This window comes from Sarcophilus harrisii, chromosome 3, assembly GCF_902635505.1.
Source record: "Sarcophilus harrisii chromosome 3, mSarHar1.11, whole genome shotgun sequence".
NCBI lineage: Eukaryota > Metazoa > Chordata > Mammalia > Dasyuromorphia > Dasyuridae > Sarcophilus > Sarcophilus harrisii.
The window spans coordinates 419,797,139-419,812,094 of NC_045428.1; the positions used below are offsets into that span (position 1 = coordinate 419,797,139).

The 14,956-nt window shown below is 34.8% G+C and overlaps 1 long non-coding RNA gene across 5 annotated transcripts in view; it reads left to right on the top strand.

Annotated features, from left to right (window-relative positions):
- The first annotated feature begins 7,074 nt into the window (after positions 1-7,074).
- LOC116422466 overlaps positions 7,075-14,956 on the top strand; it is a 60,672-nt gene continuing 52,790 nt past the window's right edge. For 4 of the 5 annotated variants that reach the window (XR_004233123.1, XR_004233120.1, XR_004233124.1 and 1 more), the window contains exon 1: positions 7,075-7,240. This is a non-coding gene — a long non-coding RNA (uncharacterized LOC116422466). Of the gene's footprint in view, positions 7,241-7,357; positions 7,570-14,956 lie in introns of those variants that run through there. The other variant, XR_004233122.1, reaches the window with a different exon arrangement.

Below are 14,956 nucleotides of genomic sequence, written 5' to 3' on the forward strand. Positions count from 1 at the left end.
TTTTTCTAAATCTGATTGTAAGATGTGTTTAATGCTTTGTGATTTTTCAAAAAAATGAGTTTGTATGTTGGTTTCCAACTGTCCCTCCTTGAAAACATACTTGTCCTAGGAAAGATTGCTGATGTCACTGGAAGGAGTTCACATCCTGGGAGAGGTTTACAATGGAAATCGAGGTGGATCTGATTCAACCCTGAGGCAGAAAAACTGGATAAAGCAGTTTTTTTTTTGTACCTTCCTCTTTACAGAATGTGTGGTTTGTGTATTAGCTACTGCTTGACAAATAGGGAAGTTTCAATGCTAAATTCAGATTTACTCTAAGGATATAGTGTGCCTACATTTTTTAACTTAGTGATACTAAAATCTTGGACTGTTTTCCTCCAAATGGAATAAATGAACATTGTAAATCCTCTCAAGGTCAAAAATAAAAATGTATATATGTTTCCCCCCCACAGCAAAAACAGTTTTTGGTACTCACCAAGACACATGAGACTCAGTCTACAGGAGAGTTAGCTCTATGAGAAAGAACACATTCAAAAAAGCACTTGTGTGTATATTTAATAGCACTTGTTATGCAATAATTGTTTATGGATTAATTCCATATTTGGGATGAAAGCCTAGATTCATCTTTTGGCCATGTGCTTTGCTATCTACTTATATGAAATTTATATTTTTCCTGACATAATAACTTGGTAAATTGAAATAGTTATTTAAGTAATTCAGGCAAAATGCTCTGACTTTTCACCAGGGAAATTCAGACAGTGGTGATTGTCTGCATTGTCCAAATAACTCCCCCATTCTGTGTTTTCTTTTTCTGAATAGCCAATGGTGTGGATAGTATTGTCTTGAGGCTATTGCTTGTCAACATAAGTGATTTTTTTATTATTACACTTGGCTTATTTTGTGTAAACAAGATCACTTAACTTGATAAAAGGGAGTTGAATTTGTCCAGGTTCCTGTTTGAGAATGGAGAGGTGTGAATTTTCCTTGTCACTTCATCTGATGCAATTACAGAGTGACTTATAATCTCAAATTGATGTATCCTTTTAGTGAATACAAATGCTCAGTCAATTCCTCTGGGTTCTCTGCCACTTTGGTTCTAAATTCTATCTTACCCTTTCTTTTCAGGCAGTACCTTCTTTTGCCTTCCCTGCCTTTAGTTTTATGTAAATTGTGTGTGCATAATGGAGTGAAGTGGTTTCCATGGAGCTGAACAAATAGAGGTCATATTTGTAAGGAACTCTTCTGCTGTAGGGGTACATAGGTGAACTTACCATCATTTTAATTTTTCTTTTTTATAAGTCCAACTGAAACCACGATGTTTAACTCCTTGTGAAGTAGTCCTCTTTTCCCTGACACACATGATAAGACAATTTGCCTCTGAGAAACATTTGAGTTTGGTGGGAAAAAATGACAGAAGATCTTCTTTATTAGCATACTTGTACCAGTGACTAGCTAGGTGATCTTGAATATACCATAGTGAACCAGAATACTTAAAATCACCAAACCAAGGTGACTTTGTTTCCTCTCCTTCCCCCTCTCCCCCATATCTTTTTTTATCCCGTACTTCTAATATCACCAAAAGACCATAGGAGGAGTAATTTTATAGTTCTTCAGGGAATTTGATTCAGAAGTGCTATATGTTTTCAGTTTTAATCAATAATGTTACTTGTCAATATCCTTAGCCTCTTTTTATCTATTCTTCTATTCCTCCATTCACTAATTTCTTTCATTCCTTCATGCCAACAAACATTTCATGAACACTTTTTATGCATAAGATAATATGCTAATTGCTGGGCAGAATCCAGGTATGCAGAGGACAAGGTTTTCCTTGAAGCTACATACAATTTAGTAGCAACTTCACAGAAATGTTATATGTGACATTTCTAGGATAAATGAGATAATATAAAAAACTTTGAACTCCTTGGAAGAAAAGTGCTATATAAATTAATGATGGACAAGATAAAATTAAAATCCATCTTTAAAAATAATGTCCTTTGTATTATTTAATTTAGAAATGTGGCACTAGAGTATCACTATTTTGCTAGAGCAATTTCTGTTTGAGTATGACTAGATATTCACATAAGCTAGAGAAGAAACCTAGAAGAAATATCAAGGTGAAGGTGTTATTTACTTGAAAAATGCACATTTTGAGTTGAAGGGATATAATTTTCAAATGAAAAGTACTAGGAGGAGAAAACATTTGAACTAGTCCTTAAAATATGGGCAATATTTTCATAAAAAATAGGAAGATCATTTGACACATGATGACTTTTGAGAACAAAAAAACAGAGGGAAGAAAGTATGAGGATTTTTTTTTGGGGGGAGGTAAGGATAACAATCCAATTTGACTAGAGCTTAGAATGTAGAGAGGAGAGTAATAGGAGATAAAGTTGGAGCATTACAAGGAATTGTGGAAAGCTTTGGATACTGGGCTTAAGTTTGAGTTTTAGTCATTTTGAGTTTTATGGAAAACTTTGGATACTGGACTTGAGTTTGAACTTTATTTAATAGCCAATAGAAAACTATAGAAGAATTTAGAGTAGAGAAGTGACATAATGAGATTTCTCCATTTTGGTCTAGTAGTCTTGCTGAGAAGATCCCTTCTTTATCTTCCTTTCTCATCAGGCAGAAAGTCTTTGTGAAGTGGTTTTCATCATGGTTTTGGGGAGGAGGATTTAACCTTCCTCTTTTCTACCCTAAAAGAGCACCATGAATACTGTTAAGAAAATTTGATAAATTGATGCTCAGTCCCTATTCCTTGTCCTTTTCCTTTCTTGCTACCCTCCTATCTAAACTTCAACCCCAGCTAATCCTCATGGAACAATGGATATGAGCTATGTAATTGTCACCATATGTGGTAGTATAATTAATTGATTGATAGAAACTGTCATTCCACTTTAATAGACATGGAAATCAGGGCTCCAAAAGATTAAGTGATTTTGCTAAGATCATATGATGAACTAGGAATAGCTTTAGGAACTTCTAGTACTGAGGCTTAATTAAACTGGACAGACATTTATTAGATCAACGAACTAAGATGACTTTGTTTCTCTCCTCCACTCTTCTTCCTTCCCTCCATATCTTTTCATCCCATCCTGCTGATATCACCAAACGACTATGGGAGGAGTAATTTTTATTGTCCTTCAGGGAATTAGACTTCTCAGTGCTAAATAGAAGTAGTATAAGTTTTATGACTTTTTCACTGCTTAGAGTAAGAGGAATAAGGAAAGAGGATCTTATTTCAATTGAAAACACAAAAATTTGGGGTGGCTTATTGATTGATGGATTTTACTAAGCCCATAATGTGCTGAAAAGTCTATTCGTTTTGTCTAAATACTAGTTCTATAGCATAAACTCTGAAATCTTCCTTTTGCCCATATCAATCTCCCTTACTGAACTTTTCTACCTTAGGAGTGGACAGATAAGCTAGGCCTTTTGACTACTTTTTCAGGTATTTCTGTTCCTTTCTGATATGTGTAATTTTTTTGTTGTCCAAATTTTTTTGTTGTCCACTGTTGCTGTTGGGCAGAACCAGTTCTCCTTTCCTCCCTCCGGCTTCTGGATATTTCAGTAACTAGATCCATGTAACTGAAATACAGTAACTCAAGTACCCTGGGGAAAGAGGGAATTCAGGGGAAAATTAGTCTGTTACCTTGTGATGTAAGACATAATGAAAGTGCTGATTATATGAGAGATATATCATCATGGTACTGGGGGAGAAAAGAAGCAAATAATGTCACCAGTCACCTTGAGACTGCAAGGAGATAGAGACATGCTTGAGAGGTGCAAGGAGAAAAGGTTTTTAGAGTCCCAAAGAACTCTCACATGTGAGGGCTAAACCTAAGAGAACCAAGAAAAAAATTAATCTTTTTGACATACAAACATACCTGGAAGATTTTTCTTTTAAGGACCAGTTCTTGGAAGAACTGGTTCCTTGGGAAAGGGAATGATCACCATCTGCTGGAAGCTTCTGAGGTCAACAAACAAGGTTAATGAAGGGACCAACTGCTCAAGAGCTAAGAAGAATTGTAGAAGTCTGAGTTATGAAGGAGAATGACAAGAAGCAGTGACAGGGAATGAATAAAGGTCATAGTAGTGGGATGTGAAAACTGCTCCAAATGAGAAATGTTGCAAAGACAGAGGAATCTTGGAGAAGCAAAAAGCTTCATTCCATTCTACTAAATAGCTACCCAGGACAATACTGTAAGTTGCTGAACTTGTAGTAAGTTTTTTGGAAACAGTGAGAAATTGATTTCTTGACATTTGTAAATAATTTTTTAGGGGCTCAGATATGTCCCACATGTTTTCATTAATTTTTGAGGAAAATTACATGTTTTTTGTCTTGTAAACCTATGAGTTTGAAAATGGAGAAAGGATTAGATGATGATCTTCTAAACCAGTGACTCTAATAGAAATAGATCCCTGAGGATTGCATATTGACTTAGAGAACCACAAATTAATTATTTATATTGTGGGTTTCCCCCAGGAATTTTGTGACTATTAGTTGACATATCTTTTCTAGACTTCCTGGGTGAGGTTCTGAGACCCATAAGAAACAAGTTTCTAGAATCTTTCCAGGACTTTATTTTTAAGAGGGATCTTCTTACTCAAGTGTTATTTGAACAAGATGTTGCAAGTCTCTTCACTGGAACAAGGTTGAGAGAGCAGTTTCAGGTTCTTTTGAAAAGTGGTATACTCCATCAATCCATTGCTACAGGAGTGTAGTTATTGGAAATTTTTAAAGGATCCTTGACTTGGTAGTCAGATAACTCTCAAACTATCACTGAAAGATGCCACTAGTAGGACATGAGTGTCACTATATATTCTTTTGCTGAAGTATTCTAGTAACTATAAGCTCGTAGGATTAGAAAGCTTTACCTTATGAATCCCTTACTTAAATATTTCCTGTTTCAATTTAAGTTTTTTTTTCTCTTGAGATTCTGTCAATGGGAAAAGAGAAATTCTATTCATTGTTATCCATACAATATTCTTTTATCTTCTTGAAGTGTGTTAACAAGTCTCTTTTCTCTCTTTTAATGTGGTGAATAGAATAGATGAGTTTCTTAAGAGGAAAATAAGATTTTGTATAACTTTAAGTTTATTTGGCATGTACTAGATAAATATGATGTCCCAACTCACATAAAGTTAAATTATTGAGGGGTAAAAGGCAACAGCTTTTAGGAAAAGCCCCTTTTAAATGACAATTTACTCTTTATTTAAAAAAATTTATCTATCCATACCTTTCACTGCTCAACAGAGGTTAGGTAAAAATGAAGAAGCAGTAATAGAGCTGAAATGTGCTGATTATGTTTCCTTGCTTGTCACTAGTAAGGTATTCATTATTACAGTATGTTCAGATAGTGGCATTATATTTTGAAGAGACTATGAACATCTTTGGAGGAGAGGAAGTAGGTAAAAGAGTGCAAGGAAAGATTTCATGAATTATCAGAGATTGTTTTTCAGTTCTGAATACATGATCTTCTAAGAAGGGTTGCAAGTAATTAGTCTAGGCAGGCAGGGTTCCTAATAAACTTAAGTCTTGCCAAAATTCTATTGGTCTACAATTAGAATTTACAAGCCCCTTTGTTCTGCTCATAGAATGTGAGAGCTAACAGAGAGGCCTTAGAAATCACTGTCCAGGGGTTTTAAACTTTTTTTTTTTTTTGGTATTATAGATGCCTTTGGAAACAGTTTGGTGAAGTTTGTGGACCTCTTCTCAGAATATGTTTTAAATATATAAAATAAAATACATAGAATTACAAATGAAATAATTAAAAAATATTTTATTTTTAATTTTTGAGACAAAACAAGCATTTCCATAACATAGTACAATAAAAAAGATGATTGTAAATGAAACTGCATATGTACTATGCAGTTTGTTTTCAGATATATAACATAATTTTCATGTAACTTTTCCTTTTTTCCCTTTTATTCTTTTCCTTCCCCTAATCCTCGAGATGAATAATTATATACATACATGTATATATGTGCATCTATGTAAAATTATTCAATACCTACTTCTATTGATCAATTCTTTCTCTGGATGCAGATAGCATCTTTCTTTATATATTTTTATACTTAATTTGGATATTTATAATTGTCAAAATAACTTATTTGCTAAAAGTCATTCTTAAAACAATACGCTGGTACTGTATATAATGTTTTCTTGTTTCTCCTCATTTTACCTTTCATTATTTCATGCAAGTTTTTCCATGTTTTTTAAAAATCACTGAGCTCATCATTTCTTATAGTACAATAATATTTCATCACAATCATATACCACAACTTCTTCAGCTATTCCACAATTGATGGTCATCCCTGAAGCTTCCAGTTTGCCACCACAAAGAGAGTTGCTATGAACATGTTAGAACATGTTTTTTTCCCTAACCATCTCTGTTAATAGACCAAGTAGTGGTATTTCTGGGTCAAAGGGTATAGTAGTTTAGCAGTTCTTTCTGCATAATTTCAGTTTGGTTTCCAGAGTGGTTGGATCAGTTCATAAATCCATCAGCAATGAATTGGTCTCAGTTTTTCACATCCTCTTCCAATATTTGTCTCCTTCTCCTTCTATCAATTTAGTCAGTCTGGTAGGTATCAAATGATATCTCAAGGTTGCCTTAATTTGTATTTCTCTAATCAATAATGATTTAGAGCATTTGTTTCATGAGTACAAATTGTTTTGATTTATTCACCAGAAAACTGTCTATTCATAATCTAAGCAGCTATTAATTGTGGAATGATAATATTCTTATAGATTTGACAAAATTCTTAATATATATTTTAAAAATAAAATTTTTATCTGATAAATTACCTCTAAAATGTCTCCCCCAATCTTATGTTCTTGATTGCATTTGTTTTGTAATAATCACAGTGAAATTAAATATCTTTTCCAATTCAAGATCAACTGAAATTTATCCATATGGATCCCAAATTAAGTGTCCCTGATTTAGTATAATCTCCTCATTCTACAAAGAAGACAAATGAAACCCAGGGAGGAGACATGATAGAATGAGCATTAGAACCCAGTATTCTTTTCTCCTGCCCCATTGTTCTTTCCATGACACCAGTCTTCTATCTTCTCTCTCAACTCTCTAGACACTTCTCCAAATTCTACTATTTACATTATTAAGATTACATGTGCAAGTGCTTTGAAAACCTTACAGCACTATGTAAATGCCAGATATTATTATCAGCAACACCATCACTAGATTAAAAGGACAAAAGATGCACTCTTGAGCAGGTATTTGGCATTTTTCAGTACAGCTCTAAGTCTCTTAATCCGAGCAGAACTGGGCCAACCAGGTACTCTTATCGGTGACGATCAGATCTACAATGTTATCGTAACCGCCCATGCCTTTGTAATAATTTTCTTTATAGTCATACCTATTATAATTGGAGGTTTTGGGAACTGACTGGTCCCCCTAATAATTGGAGCTCCTGATATAGCATTCCCTCGAATAAATAATATGAGTTTCTGACTGTTACCACCTTCATTCCTTCTCCTCCTCGCGTCTTCAACAGTTGAAGCCGGAGCTGGGACTGGATGAACAGTTTACCCTTCTTTAGCAGGTAACCTAGCTCACGCAGGGGCCTCTGTAGATTTAGCTATTTTCTCTCGATAGCTTACATAGCAGTTTACCATTACTACATGCTTTCACACCCACTATTTAATTTAAGCTTCACAGCTACTCCTTGTAGTAGGCAGGATAATTATTGTCATCTTTATTTTATGACAATATTAATTATTGTCATCTCAGAAATAAGACTGAGAAGTTTTGGCTTGCTTGAGGTCACACAAATAATAAAGAGCTGAGCTAGGACTAGAACCCAGGTCTTTCAGTTTTAAATGAGTATATTTTTGTTTATTCATTTTTTACCACTTTGAAGTTCAATGGGAGCAGGAGGAGAGGGCTGGAGGCTTCCTTAGAAGTCACTGTGGTGATTAGTAGCAACTTGTGAGACACATCTTGAGAAGTTGCTGCTGGCTACTAGGGATTTCAATCAAAGGCATGTTATGGTACAGCTAAGTAGAACAAAAGAAAGAGTGCTGAACCTCAAGTTAGGAAGACCTGAGTTCCAATGTAGCCTCAGCTATTTATTAACAAGTCACTTAACCTCTGTGTCTTAGAGTCATTTATTAAAGGGAAATGATAATAGCCCAGCTCCCATAATTGTTGGGAAGGTCAAATGAAATATTTGTCAGTGCTTTGTAAACCTTAAAACCCCATATAAATGCTATTATTATTAATTCCTCCTCCTCTTCTTTCTCTTACTTTTACTCCTACTTTAAGGCATATGAGTTGGCTTCTATACACTTGAATAAATCACCTGTTCTTGTTGTTGCACTTACAAGCAGACACAAATGCAAGGGTAATAGGCTGAGTGTCAATCTTTGAGCCAAGAAGGGTCATGTTAAAGTTCTAGACAAAGTTAAGAGTTTGATAGGAAGTATTTTATTTTTATCAAGCTTATCTTGATTTTTAAAAACTGCTTTATTGTCACATAGTAGGACCAAAATAAATTCTTAAATAAAATTCTTGGAATAAGGTCATGGGCATCATATTATTCTGGGGTAGCAGAAAGATCAATATACCTGGAGCCAGAAGACAAGGATTCTATTTCCAGCTCAGCCACTAATTATATGAATGTTGACAAGTCATGTCAGCTCATTTGCTGGCTCATTTGTACAAGGAGGAAAGTGGTTTAGAATTAAAGGATTCTTAATATGGTACCTATAAACTTAATTTAATAATATGCTTTGATAACCAATTTAATATATTTGATTTCCTTTGTAATCCTATGTGTTTTGTTTTATGCATTTAAAACATTGTTCTGAGAAGGGTCTCTAGATTTCTTCTGACTGCCAAAAAAAAGGTTAAGAACCTGTGTCCTTGATGATTTTAGCTGTACCACTTTCTGTGTTATCTTGGAAAATATTTTGGGTGTCAGTTTCCACAAGTGGCAAATAAGAAAGTTGGACTTCATGAATTTTAAGTCCTTTCCAGTTCTAAATCTGTGGTTCTGTGATCCTAGCTTCCTTTATAGTTCTTGTACTATATAGTACCTCTATTACTCATGGTATTTTATGAGTACTATGAGTACCTAGTACTCATAGTCATGGCTAGATAAAATGCATAGGAAAACTTTTACTAGAAAATAGCAGTCTTTTCAGATAATCTCACCATTGGAAGAGACCTTAAAGGTATTCACAGATGAACAAATGGAGGCCTAGAATGATTAAATGGTCTGCTTCAGAACAAGTAGGAAGTACATAGCAGAGTCAGAATTTGAAGCTGATTCTTCTGGCTCCAAATGCAACCATATCACCATCACACTAAGGCTGCCTTCATGATCCCTTTGATCATTAAAGGAAACATGATAAGATTCATTGTCAATCATTAAGGAAAAGGATTAACTGAACCATTTAGCAGGAAGCAGTATTTATGCAAGTCAGGAGAGTAACCTCCTGAAAAAGGTTACCTAGAAGGTAATGTACTTTAAGAATAAGTTAGAACAGCTTTACAATTATCCATTTGCTTAGTCTAGGAAGAGTTTTATGATTCGGTACTAAGGAACAGCTATTTAAATCATTTTATTACCAAGGTACTCCCCAGTGATTACTATTATAGTGGGATAATGGTAAGCACAAGACTGGCCTTATTTACAACATTAGGTATTTGTATAGTGATTTATGGATATGAAGCACTTTGAAATGTCTCTATTTTCACAAGAACCCCATGAGTTTTTCAGGGCAGACTTTATAATATCTTCATTTGCAGATTAAGAAATTGAGGCTTAGAAATTTTCTATCTAGCTAAATAAGTTTTAATGAGTAGGAGAACTGGGAATGTTGCAGAGTTTTCTGGAGAGGCCATGGTTATTTTGGAGGGAATAGGATCACAGTAAGGGGGGGGGGGGAATTGGTTGAGGTCTAGGGAGAAGTATGGATGGGCCATAGAAGGGAGACAAACTTTAACTTTTACCTGTCCTGTGGGCCGAACCCTCTAATTCCTGTCCTGAGGCCTTGCGTTCCAGAGTGCTGATTCTCTCTCTCTCTCTCTAGGCCAGACCCTCTTCCAGAATCACCACTCTACTATGATGATCTTCTTGCTTTGGTGACTCATGTACTTTTCCCTGAAGTCCCTTTTATCTCCCTTTTCCTCACTATCCTGCTACTCCCCCTCCTTTATAATTCTACCTCTGGGAAAAGACATTTTCTACCATTCCTTGTAAGTCAATGAATTGGTCTGTGGTGAGACTCGCCATCCCTGACTTCTTAGATCAACATTCCCCCTACCCCCACCACTACCATCCTGTTAGAAAATAAGCTCCTTGAAAGCAAGAAGTCTTTTTTTTGTATTTGTCTGTTCAATGTTTAGCACAATTCCTAGTTTCTAGTAATTATTTAATAAATGTTCATTTATTCATAATTTTGTCTAGATCTTGTTCTTTTAAAGAGTCCCTGGATATTCTTTATGACTGGAATGTTCTCTCTCATCTTTACTTCCTGACTTCCCTTAAGTCTAACCTTCCTCAAAAAGCCTTTCCTAATTCTTTCCTAATCCTAGAATTTTTAATTCTAGTTCTGTCCTCTGCGGATTATTTCCATTTTATCCTGCATGTAGCTTGTCTGTACATAGTTTGCATATTGTCTTCTTCATCAGATTATGAATTCCTCAAGGACAGGAACTGATTTTATCTTTTTTATAAAGATAAAATTTGTGCCTTTGTGCTTTGTGCCTTTAGCAGCACAGTGCTTGGTACACAGTAGGCCCTTAACAAATATTATTGACTGACTTAAATTTAGGCCTATGGAGGTTAAGTGACTTACCCAGTATAATTATTAGTTAATGGTCCAGCCAGGACTAGACTCCATGTTCTTTCATGAACTTATTCCCTTTGAGCCTCAGTTTCCTTATTTGTCAAAGAGGGATAATGATAGCTGCTATAAATTACTTACATGAGAATAAAATTAATTAAAAATATGAGAGCTTTGAAAATTATCCAGTCATCCAAAGATAATTCTAAAGTTTTAAATACTATTCTGAAAGGGAATTCTGTTTCCCCTAACCCATTTCCTCAAGTTTTCCCAGAGACTTCATTGTTCTAGTCAATATTTCTAGAGTATTTTGCTCAGTCCAGTTGTAATGACTCAAGTAGAATGTTTATCTTCGCTTCCTTAGCAGATCATTTGAAGATTACAAAGAACTTTTCAGAAAGGAATAAAACAGTTATTCCTTGTTGGACTTTAGATGTTTGTTTTTCCTCTTTTGTATGAAACAAGACTAATGCATCATCTACTTTCAATAGTCTCATTTGAAGCCATAGTGATGTAGGCAACTTGGAAACTCAAAAAGAGAATTTTGAGACTTAAGATACAAAGGTTTAAAAATTGTCTCTCACATGGGTAACTTTTTGCAGTTTTATTCTGAATTTAAAAAAAGATGTGAATTCTAGGAATGGTGCCTGTAAGTCTAGAGTTGAGATAGATAGCCTTGTAATGATATGAGCAGTTTCATGGTATTGTGGATGAGGTGCTAGATGTAGAGTCAGGAAAATCTGAGTTTAAATCCTACTTTGAAAACTTAATAGTTAGGACAGATACTCAAAGGGAAGGTGGATTAGGGTAGTCAGGCACAAAATATATTTTTGGGGAGGTACAGAATAAACAGGAAAGAGAGATGGAAAAAATTAAGTAGAATGGAGGGACATATGTAGTAATATCATAATTATAAATGGAAATCCATAAAATAGAGATGAGCTACAGAATGGATTAGAAACCAGAAACTAATAACATGTTCTGTAAAAAAAAGACACATTTGAAACAGACATGCACAAAGTTAAAATAAAGGACTGGAGCAGAATCTTTTAAGCTTAGCTAAAATAAAAAAGGAAGAGGTAACAATCATAATGTTATATAAATCAAAAGCAAAATAGACCTAATTGAAAGAGATAATCAGGGAAACTACATTTTGCTAAAAGTTCCACATACAGTGAAATAATATCAATAAATTTTACAGCATGTTTTTCTGATAAAGGCTTCAATTTTTAAACATATATGGCATTGAGTCAAATTTATTAAATTTTGATCTACTCCCCAATTGATAATTGGTCAAAGGATATGAACAGATAGTTTTGAGAAGAAGAAATTAAAGCTAACTATAATCATTTGAAAAGGTATTCTAAAGCACTATTGATTAGAGAATGGCAAATTAAAACAATTCTGAGGTACTACCTTATGCCTATCAGACATGACAAATTCTGAGAAGGGTGAGGGAAAACACTAATGAACTTCTAGTAGAGTAGTAAACCATTTTGGAGAATGATATGAAATTATGTCCAAAGGGTTATAAAACTGGGTTTACACTTTATCTAGTAATACCACTACTAGATTTATACCCCAAAGAGATTAGAGAAATGTAATGTTCACATTAGCTTTCTGGAGGATCTTGGGACCAGCCTTGATTTTAGTGCAGGAGGCAGGAGAACCACCATGAGGCTGGTCAAAGATAGAATGTCTATTATCCAGTCCTTCTTAGCCCCTATATACCTTATTGTAATTACATCATTACAGCATACTGATTATATGTGAACTTAGAGAACTACAAGTACTAAGTATATATGTGAACTAGAGAATCATCATCTCATCAATTCCACTGATAACACCTTATTTCAAATATACTTCTCCAGAGTTCCAACTCTCTATAGAGAAACAGGAAAAGGACCTATATATACAAAAATATTTATAGCTACTCTTGGTAGTGACAAAAAATTGGAAATTGAGAGGATGGTTTTCATTTTGAAAAAAGTTCAACAAGTGGTGACATGATTGTGATGGAGTACTTTTGTGCTATAAGAAATGACAGGGGAGTGGTTTCAGGAAAAAAAACCCAAAAAACCCCAAACATCCAACAGCAAACATGGCAGGAACTATTTGAACAGCAAAGCGAAGTGAGAAGAACCAAGTATTCAGTAACAGTACTATTTTAATTATGATCAACTGTGAAAGGCTTGGCTGCTTTGATTAATATAAAGATCCAAGATAATTGCAATGGATGCTCTGAAAAAGTGCTTTACATTTACAGATAGAGAACTGACACAGTCTGAATGCAAAATAAAGTATTATTTTCTCTTTCTCTTTTTCTCTAACTTCCCTCCCTTCCCTCCCTCCCTCCTTCCCGCTCTTCCCTCTCTCCCTTCTTCCCTCCCTCCCTCCCTTCCTTCTTTCCTTTCTTTCATGAATCATATTGTTTGCCTTGGTATTAGAGGGTTGAGAGGAAGGAGAAACTTTGAACTCAAAATTCAAAAAGAAAAGAATGTTAAAAATAAATAAAGCAAACTAATAAAAAAAAGAGTAAAGGAGATAACATGTGAAGTGCTTTAAAATATTTTACAGTCTTCAGTTGCCAGCCTTCTTTATCCCCATCCCAAAACAGGGTTCAAGATGGATTTGACATGATGAAGTCAGTTCAGTAGCAAAAATGTTTCAATGAGGCTTCAGAGTTACTCCCCCAAATGCATAGGGAAATCATTTCCAGAAGGAAGATATTCCATCTGTTATAAAAAAATAAAACCCCACTAAAAAACAGCTGTTTCAGGGGAATTTAATTAGAAATCCTGTCATTCACTTTCATTTACTTCAGCAACATGTGGGTCTCTAAAAGTTATTTGAATTTTTCATTTTTTTCTTCCTCCATTCCTTTGCTTATTCTTTTCTTCATTCTTTCATGCTTTCCTACCTACTGAAAAACAGGTGATCTTTGCTAAAGATGTAAAAATACATATTTTATTTGTGTGACAATTGTTTTCAACAAAATTATTTTTAAGTTAAAGAGATCTACTTATAACAGGATGTAAAGTGTATAAGTGAAAAATATATACGCTTCCCAAATCTCTAGGCACTGAACATGGACAGATTCCTCTACAATTCCTATAGTTACTTTATTAGCCAAGAACCATAGGCTTGGGAAACATGAAGAAGAGTGTTCCAAGAGAGACTACTTGGCATAGTATATGGAGAGCTGGCCTTGAAATCAAGAATATTTGCATTTGAGTCCTACTTCTGACACACAGTGTATGTACGACCCCACACTTAACTTCTTAGTGTCTCTGGCAACCCTTTTAGACTGTCAGTTAAAAGGCAATTACCCATATGTCATGACTGAGACCTTCCTCACTGGAAATTTTCTCTATCAAAGAAATCATAGAACAATCCTCCCCTTTCTCCCCCCTTTTTAGAAAAAATAACAACAAAATTGTGTCTGAACCTCAGTAGTCTATTGAGTGGTACGCTTGTGGTCCACACAAATGAGCATGATTCATATGGGTGAACCAATGTTACTTCTCTTTGGTCTGTCTGCCAGGATTAAGGCAGAAATATATGACCCAGCAATCTTGAAATGTTACAGATATTTTCCATGGCAGTTACTACAATGACCTCACTGGCTTTTGTAATCCTATTTGATGCAAAATTGTTCCCAGGAGACAACCTTATGAAATGGTCCCTTCAGCTTTTATGTATTCACTAACATATTTATATTTATAATATGAAAGTATCAGAGTAGACAACCTCACTGAAATATACCATCACCATATCTGTACTATGAGCTTTGGCTACTTTCTCTTTTTTCTCTTTTCCAATTTAAAGGTATCATTCAAGACTGAATTTATTTTCTGAGAATCTATTCTCTCAAATCCAATAAAATACAAGGAAATCTGGTTGAAACAATATTTATACTTCAAGACACAAAGAAATCCTATCTAAATATCCCCATTTTACCAGACCCTTGCTTTTTGCCCCTGGGATATAAGCTTGGATAGGTGAGCCTTTGTCTCATCTCTACTAGCACCTGGCCTTCACTCTACTTCTTGGTCGTATCATAATAATGTTACTCTTTCATCATCCTCATCCCCCTTCCACCATAATTTTGGATACTATCTTGGAAGTCTGCTTCAC